The sequence below is a fragment of the Pundamilia nyererei genome, unplaced genomic scaffold (genome assembly GCF_000239375.1).
Source record: "Pundamilia nyererei isolate P.nyererei 1_Seehausen unplaced genomic scaffold, PunNye1.0 scaffold00032, whole genome shotgun sequence".
Classification (NCBI taxonomy): domain Eukaryota; kingdom Metazoa; phylum Chordata; class Actinopteri; order Cichliformes; family Cichlidae; genus Pundamilia; species Pundamilia nyererei.
In genome coordinates this window covers 1,944,313-1,953,327 of record NW_005187433.1, presented here as the reverse complement: position 1 = coordinate 1,953,327, position 9,015 = coordinate 1,944,313, and the positions used below count along the sequence as shown (strand labels likewise).

The 9,015-nt window shown below is 40.5% G+C and overlaps 1 protein-coding gene across 1 annotated transcript in view; it reads right to left on the bottom strand.

Moving 5' to 3' along the window:
- Positions 1-7,441: 7,441 nt before the first annotated feature.
- The window catches only part of LOC102207765 (katanin p60 subunit A-like 2), a 384,693-nt gene continuing 383,119 nt past the window's right edge, over positions 7,442-9,015 (bottom strand). Inside the window, exon 5 of the mRNA XM_005729228.1 lies at positions 7,442-7,576. The gene's annotated coding sequence lies outside the window, so the exon portion shown is untranslated. The remainder of the gene's footprint in view (positions 7,577-9,015) is intronic.

Here is a 9,015-nt window from a genome sequence, read left to right as displayed (position 1 = left end):
TCATTTAGTTATTGGACATGGTTGATTCATTCTGATATGCTAATAACAATAAGGATATTATTGTATCTCATCATTAGGATGTCAAGAAGATGTTTGAAAGGGCTCATTTTATAGGCGTGAATTATCAGCAATCTTTATGGTAAGTTAGAAGTGCACTTGCAGCGATGGAAAGGGTTAAGTATAAGTCTTGACCTAGTCTGTCACATTCATGATCTGATCTGAACTCCGATATTACATTTGATTACATCAGAGACAGTCAGCATATGTGTGGATGAAAGTGATAGACCGAGAGCAAGATAGAGGGAGAAACATATGAGATGTATAATGTGCATGTGTTGACTAGATAGTAATGCATTTGTGAGCAGTTCCATTAAATAGCTATTACTCTCTGCATGTGTGTGCATTTTTCCAGAGTATTTGTTTGTCTGTGTGTGTTCAAACAGTTAGGCCGTTGGGGACAAGGATCCGGAGGGACATGAGGAAGCTGTTTGATGTCATCACCATGTGTCCTTTTTAGTTACCCTTGGCTCTAATATGCTGAGACGGTGTCTGAGTCCCTCATTAGTTACTGGTAACTCTTTACTGTAATGTCAACCTCTGGAGGCAAGGTTGATTCGTGTACTGAATACCAATGTGAACTGACATGTGGTGAAGGTACATTGTCATTAATATTACAGTCTCATGAATAAGGACGTAATAATATGATGGTGACGTTTCCTTGTCTGTGTGTGTATGATCCAGGAGGAAGTCAGGCAGTCCCTTGAATTAGTGCAGAAGTTACACGAGGGTCTTGTTGCAAGAATAGAATAGAAAGACGTTTTTCTTCCTTAATGAAAGCTTTAACCCAGAATGTCAACACAACAGAATATTTTAGAAATTGTGGACGTGATTCTGTGTGAAACCCCATTGGGTTTAGCTGCTTTTTGTAGGACAAAAGTGGGACACTTTTTTTATGGCAAAGCATTCGAATGGGCGAGGCAGCAGAGATTAGAAACCTTACATATTATGAGGTCATGACCCACTGCTTTAAACTGGTGTACATTTTGGACTAGAAGGATGTGTAATCACTTTCATGTCAGGTAGAAGCTGACCCCTCAACCATCAGATGCAAGCTTTTCTGTTTTAAAGAATAGAAGTATAACCTTAGATACTTAATGTACACACGTACACTGTTCTGTGCATTACACACAAATGCACATCAGGACATAGATATAAATTTATCCACTTGTGTCTGTGTCCCCTTCCCTGCTAGTTTACCAACTTTATGGCAGTGTATTTTATGGCAGAGCAGAACATGTGCAATGTCCTTGTGCTAGCAAAGGGGTAATTTCACTGCTTTTCTGGCTTATCATTGCACTGCCTATGCTAAAATAAGCGAGGAGCACACAGTGAAGTATCAAAGAAAGTGAAAGGAAAGTTGAATTCAAAAATATCCTGATCAGATGCCCAAAAGACACCAACTGGCTCCTTTCAGTGTGTAGGAGTAGTGTTTCTCTCCACTGAATGGCCAAGCTCATCACCCTGTCTCAAGGGGAGAGCACATATACCCTTTGGAGGAAGCTCATTTCTACTACTTTTCATCCACAGTCATTCTTTACGTCACTACCCCAGCTTGTGGCCATAGGTGAGGGTAGGAATGTAGCTCGACCTGTAAATTGACAGCTTTGCTTTCATCCACATCTCTCTCTTCACTACAACAGAGCAATACAGCGTCCCAATTACTGCAAGTACTGTACCAATCTGTCTGTCAATCTCCCTCTTCAATCTCCCCTCACTTGTGAACAAGACCCAGAGATGCCTCAAATGCAAGGTGATAATTCTCATCCCAGCTAGTTCACACTAGCTGCAAATTTCCCAGGTGCAAGCTGGAGGTCACAACTTGATGAAGTCAACAGAGCTACATCATCTGCGAAAACCAAAGACAAGATCCTGTGGTCATTGGACCTGACACCCTCCGCTTTTTGGATGCACCTAGAAATTCTGTCTATAAATATTGTGAACAGAAGTCACCAGCTGTGGTGGAGTCCAACGCCAACCAGTAACAAGTCTGACATATTGCTGGCAATGCAAACCAAATCTCTCACTACACTGGTATAGTGCCCAGAAACAACAAAGCTAAATACACACTACAGACAGTTATAACACACAATTTGCAAAAAACAGTCGCTACCTTCCAGTCTGTGTTTCAGGAGGAAAGATGACCTGCTGGTGGAGTACTCCATTTCTCAAAGCTCAAATCATCACAAAGTTCATTTTACTCAGATGGCCTCAAAAGCAACCAGCAAGCAAACCTTGATGCTGTGCTATCATGTCAATATGTACCAAAATTTCTAAGGAATGTTTGCAGCAGCTTGTGTAATCTGTGCCATTAAGAATTCTGAAGGCAAAAGGTGATCCAACGAGGAAGGAGTACTAATAAAGTGGATGTATTTATCCACACCACCCCCCAAAAACATACTGTCATTTTATGTGTGCAGAAAGATGATAAAATGGAGCTCATGCTTTTCCACTAATTCACAGATCAATATTTCATAGTGTTAAAGTGTGGACAAATGTAGCAACAAAAATAATAATAGGTTTTTTTAGTATGCAGAGATACACACACAATACAAGTGAGAAATCAAATGTGACTTTGTTCACAAGAAACCTTCACAGGTTTCTATGTCTAAGACAGAATCAGTAACTATTTTGCCTTTTATTTTTGTTTCTTACCATTTTCATTTGTGTGTGTGTTTGTGAGCTGCTGCTGTTTCTTTTGCTTTCTGTCTGAATGTGGGTGGGTATGAATGTGGAGGTCAAGTCATGGGGCTTGGGGTTTTTGTTCAGATGTTTATTTTTTGTTTGTGAAATAAGCAGGAACAACAGGTTGCCTTTAAACTGACATTGGCAGCTGGTCCTCAGTGCTCAGTCCGTGCAGGACTATCCTCTACCTTACAAGGCTGTTGATCCCTCAGAGCAAGGTGTGCACTGCATTTAAAATGAATCAGAATAGTTGATCTGATTGACCTTGATTGGTGCCAGCTGCTATCACACCCATTGACAATGTAATCCTCCTAATCCAGACACTTTTATTTTAGTGCTGCAGGTGCTCTGTTGGGGGAACTCTTTCTATCTCTGCATTTTGAGTAATAATAGCAGGGACTGAGTCTGCATCCAGAATATAATGTAGTACCAGATCATGAGAATGCATATTTTGCAATGAAAAGTACTTAATGTTGCAAATCTAACATGCTTTTTCTATAAAAAATAATTCTAGTATTTTTTAGACATTAAAATAAATTATACTAATTAGTTATACTGTGACTATACTGCTAAGTACACTTGGAGTATATAGTTAATAATAAACACTGTATATGAGCTTAGATCAGTATAAAGCACAAAATGAAGCAAGGTGGAGAGCACAGTCCTGTAGCAATCCAGTAGAGGATGAAAGTGCACTGGCTGGGGTCCTGCTGTTAGAAAATCCCCTCACCAACACACAGTATTACAGTCCATATCAGAGCTGGATATGAGCCTCCAGGAACATGGCACTATATACAATTACAAGCTGTGGAAAAGTCAATAAAAAACAATCTGGCATGGTTCTTCCTCCAGTCCTGATTCTCTCTGTGTGGTCTCTTAGACTGGTAGAGTGAGTGGTATCATTCAGTCCTAATGAAGCACTGCAACGAACATAAAGAGGTCTCTTTTTTTTTCTTTAACTTAGCATGGTTATTTTCATAATGACAAAACTGGAGAACGACAGGATGACCTGTAAAATTTACAGGTAGGTTTAATGAATGTGTATTGTATGTATACCCTGGAGTCTATATGACTGAAATGGCAAATGATTACTGCGGTGGTTCACTTATTTGTAAAATCTGCTCCATGGCTAATGCACGGAGAAGACAAAAAGGACTGTGTTGTCATGTATGAAAATACGAAGAGGAAGGAACAGATAAGAAGTAGAGGAATACAGAGAAAATGTAAAATTAGAGAATGAAAGACAGAGAAGGTGAAGAGAGCAGAGCTGCTTTTATAAAAAATCTAAAAATTGAGAGGTTAATGGACAAGAGGCATTTTACCAATTTAGAATGTGGAATGTATTATGCATTTGACATTGATGGAAATAATTAGGATGAATCTAGTGGTCTGTAAATCTAGTAACACTACAATGTCATGGACAAAATCAAAACATTTGTAATCTTTTTATCAGATTTATATTAAGTGCTGCTAAAATAAAGCAAATTTCCACTTTCTTTTAAGCATTCTATATCGTTTAAAGACCATCTTCAGCATTTGGCACTCCTACTTCATCACTGTTCCTCTTACTGCAATTACTGCAATACAGACTATTTTTCTGCACTCAGATAGAGACCATCGCCTTGAGTGGGGTATTACATGTAAATGAGAAAGTGGTGCTTACAGGATTACACAGCACTTTCAAAGACAAAGCTGATTTAATGCTCACAGCAAAAAAACATTACTGCACCATACAATTTCTGCAAATGCAAACTGCCTTTTTTGTACAGTTTGAGTTTGAATAAGACCCAAGAGACACATTTCCATCAGTCAGTAATACTTAAACTTGGAATGATAAAATAACATTATTTGTAGACCACCTGTCAGCCCAGTGGAGATGCACACTGATCAAAGCACTGCAGTTATTAACTAAACGCAACACACAGAAATTACAATATGCAACGAGCTACTAGAGAACCTCACACTATTTTTTATTTGTACATTTTTTAACTAGCAGCCTTTTAGTCTATATGGTAATTAACAAGAGTATTGTCACTATTGTCTGCTGTTAATAATGTGAAACAACATTTCATAACTCTTACTTTTACAGATCACATTACAGTGCTTAATTCAGTAATCACATTTCACTTATACTCTCATTTTACACACATACCTCGTGTGAGGAGAAACATAATAAAGCAGTCTGATATAAACAGCGCTTTAACTTTAAATTGCACTAAAGGGCAAGAGCATAATGATAAAGTCCAAACTACACCCAGGATAGAAATGCCTATCCACTACTTTGACACAACATTAGACCTCAGTTGGACAAGCGTTGGTCAGTGAGACTTTGGCAACCACTGGTAATTATCTGCAGTGGTACCATGGTAACACAAAGCTAGTAGCAAAGAATCTCAAGCTCAGAATAATGTTGATTTCCTTAACAAAGCAACATCACAAGCATTAATGAAGCACTGCAGCCTCTCTTTCTACCAGTACTTCTACCTCAACTTTGATACCAAAGGCATGGAAAAGATATAAAATGGAATTACAGTATGCACAGACAGGTAGATGAGTACACACAATTCCAGGTTTCCTCTGACTGATTTAGGTTTCTTCCTTCCCTCTATCTTGCCATGTCCCCTATAATAATTGCTTATTAAAGCATAGTGATTGAGCCAAAGAGACCTGACTCATTCTTTTCTTCTGTCTCAGCCTCTCTCTCTCTTACTAACATTTACACATACACATGCATGGGGTAGGTCAGTGAAGCATGGAGAAGAGGTCTATTCTCACTGTGGTCAAACGAGGCACCTGGGAATCAGACAGCATCAATCCTGCTGTCAAAGACGGACAGCTGAGCCATTCATCTAGCCCACCCTCGAGGGGAGTGTGTCAGTGTGCGTTCATGAATAGAGAGTACATGTGTGTTAGTCTCTAAAGAAAAGAATGCATTTATTTGTTTATGGGTGTAACAAGAGATGGGACTTGATAAGAATTTAGCGATTCTGATTCCATTATCGATATCACTTATCAATTCGATTCCTTAATGATTCTCTTATCAGTTCTCATTGGCTCCGCTTTGAGAGTCATCACCATCACTAAGCAACATATCAAAGACATTAGATTTGTGCAAATTAATTGCTTGCTATGTGGTCAATGTATTTCACCTCTTGTTGGGATCGTTACTCAAAAAAAGTAATATGTTACACGTATTACACAAAACACTTTTCTTAATGCAGTACGTTACTTAATTACTCCCAGGAGAAAGTCATTTATTACACTACTCATTACATTGCTACCACTGTCAGGTGTGGAGGAACAAAATCAATACAAAATTATGACCTGTTATAACACTTTTGCATTTCTCTTTCAGGGTCTGGCTGTTGGGCTGGGGTCATCATCCACTTGGCTTTAACATCACTCTGTGTTTTTGGCTAACTTAGCATTAGCATGCAGTAGTTTGCAGTAATCCTTTTGTGTAATAACTATAAAAGTAATGTCCATATACACGCTGTACACTGTGCTGCTGTTTTTCTCCTCCCACACACAAACTGAAATCATCCATCCATCCATCCATTTTCTTCCGCTTTATCCGGGATTGGGTCGCGGGGGCAGCAGCCCAAGCAGAAAAGCCCAGACCTCCCTCTCCCCAGCCACCTCCTCCAGCTTATCCGGGGGAACACCAAGGCGTTCCAAGGCCAGCCGAGAGATATAATCTCTCCAGCGTGTCCTGGATCTGCCCTGGGGCCTCCTCCTGGTGGGACATGCCCTGGAAAACCTCGCCCAGGAGGCGCCCAGGGGACATCCTTGTCAGATGCCCGAACCACCTCAGCTGGCTCCTTTCGATGTGGAGCAGCAGCGGCTCTACTCTGAGCCCCTCCCGAATGGCCAAACTTCTCACCCTATCTCTAAGGGAGAGGCCAGCCACCCTTCGGAGGAAACCCATTTCTGCCGCTTGTATTCATGATCTCGTTCTTTCGGTCACTACCCACAGCTCGTGACCATAGGTGAGGGTAGGGACGTAGATCTACCAGTACAACGTCCGCATCACTGCAGCTGCTGCACCAATCCGTCTGTCGATCTCCCGCTCTCTTCTCCCATCACTCATGAACAAGACCCCAAGATACTTAATCTCCTCCACTTGGGGCAGGGTCTCGTCCCTGACCCGGAGTGGGCACTCCACCCTTTTCCGGCTGAGGACCATGGCCTCAGATTTGACTGAATTCAGCAGATTGTAATGCAAATCCAATACCCAGTAATTGGAATGGATTCCAAGGAACTGAACTACAGTTATGTAAAACAACCGGTTCTTGATTCCCATCCCTACCTGTTGGTGAGATGGGGAGAAAAGTAAAATCATATGCCTGTAAGGGCAATAAAGCCTTTTGTTGTTGAGTTCTTAAGACAAAGACTTTTAAAATGAGGGACAGTGTAACCTCTTTTTAAAGCTTTTTATTTTACCATCTACATCCAAAAGGAAAAAAACCCTGTTGCATCTGAGTTTGATTGTTACAATCTATTTAGTAATGTCACTAAATCTGTGTGCTTCTTGTAGCCTCAAAATAAAGTTAATGCTATTTTAATCTGTAAATATTTTGTCATGGCTACTGAACGGACCCACGCGCAGACAGTTCTTTCAAGGAAACAAAAAGGGGATTTATTTACAATAGGGATCACCTTAGTGCAAAATATATGTACAGTGAGTTGGGAGGGGGGATCCACACACACGCTTCCTCTTCCACTCAGTCACCGCCACCGCTCCTCCGCACACACGCACTCCTCTTCAGCCGCACTCGCTCCAACACTCCACACACTGCCCCACTTGGACAGGTCCGGTGATTCGGTCCAGAATCTACAGACAGAAGGTCAAGGTTAGTTCCACAACATAAAACACGTGTAAGCGATTCTTCTTTGAATATGCCGCAAGCACGAACTCAGGTGGTTCGACGTTCCAGCGGTGAGCTGCTCTGTGCCACTGCCTTAAATAGCAGCTGGGGAAATCAGCCAGATCAGCCGCAGGTGGACACCATCCACAGGGGTGCGTGGGCCAAGAGTGAGAGCCCGTAATGAGCTCCACCCAGGCAGAGAGGAGGAGGAGAGACAAAAAACTAAAACTAACAACAACAAAACCTGTAGCCAGCGTGGGCCAACCAGAGAGACACGGGGAACGTGACATATTTGTCAACATCAGGGTTTAAAGTGTGAATTGCCTTTGAGTGTGTGACAAATGTACTGTAGCTACAGAGAGGATGGTACATGCATAAAAGGGTTCTCAAAGAATTCTTGGTCCTCAGCATCAGTAAGGTTTCTGATGATGGATATTCTTTTACAAATTGGACACAAGCCCACTGTCCTACAAAGTTCAAATATAAATCTGAAAGCATTTTTACAAATGAGGCCCCTGGTCTGGTTCTTCTGTGTGACTGTTTTTTGCTTTTGAATTTTTTCTTCACCCAAACAAAGACAGGTTATCAGCAGACCACTCTGCCTTCTCTCGTGTGTCTCGATCTCTGTTAACCCTGTCATCTTTATCTCTATTTCATGGCCCCATTCTGTTCCATGCTCTTCACTCTCTGTCTTCCATCATTCTGGTTCTTTTGCCATGTGTGACTAATCCACTCTGATAACACTGCTGTGCTAACACAGTGTGTGCTGGTGTGTGTGATGTTACCTTTTAGATCTGGTCTTGCTTGTTTTAAGGCTTGTAAATCAAAACCATGCTTGTGTTCAATGATAGTTAGCAGGCTAAAAAATGATTTTACATACTGTAGAGTGGTAATGTCGATGTTCACTGCTGATGTTTCTTCACAGCTATCTATGTAGGTCAACATTAAACCTGGTTGGCACTGTTGCATGAGCTTTGTATTATGTGATCATGGATCAGTCATGGTCCTGGGTCTTTGACCCTGAATTTTGGGTTTATTTGAGACTTTGGATTTTTGTTTATAATTACTCTTTCTCTTTGGTTTCAAGTGTGTTTGTTGCTAAATTAGATTTTCATGTTCTTATTTTGTATCTTAAGCCTTTAGCGATCAGGATAAATTATTTACTTTTTAGCCAATAAGACTATAAAAAAGCTATAAAAGAGAAGAATATAAACCAAATACAGTGTTGGATGAAAATTAACAGCTGTTTATGATCTGAATGTACAAGAGCAACATTCTGATTCAAACAACAACAGTGCCGAAGAATCTCTGTAGAGAATAATACAAAGCCATTCTTTACAACTTGCTGAATTCAGGGCTACTTTATTGTAATTCTTTTTTTTTTTTTTTTTTTTTTTTTTTTTTT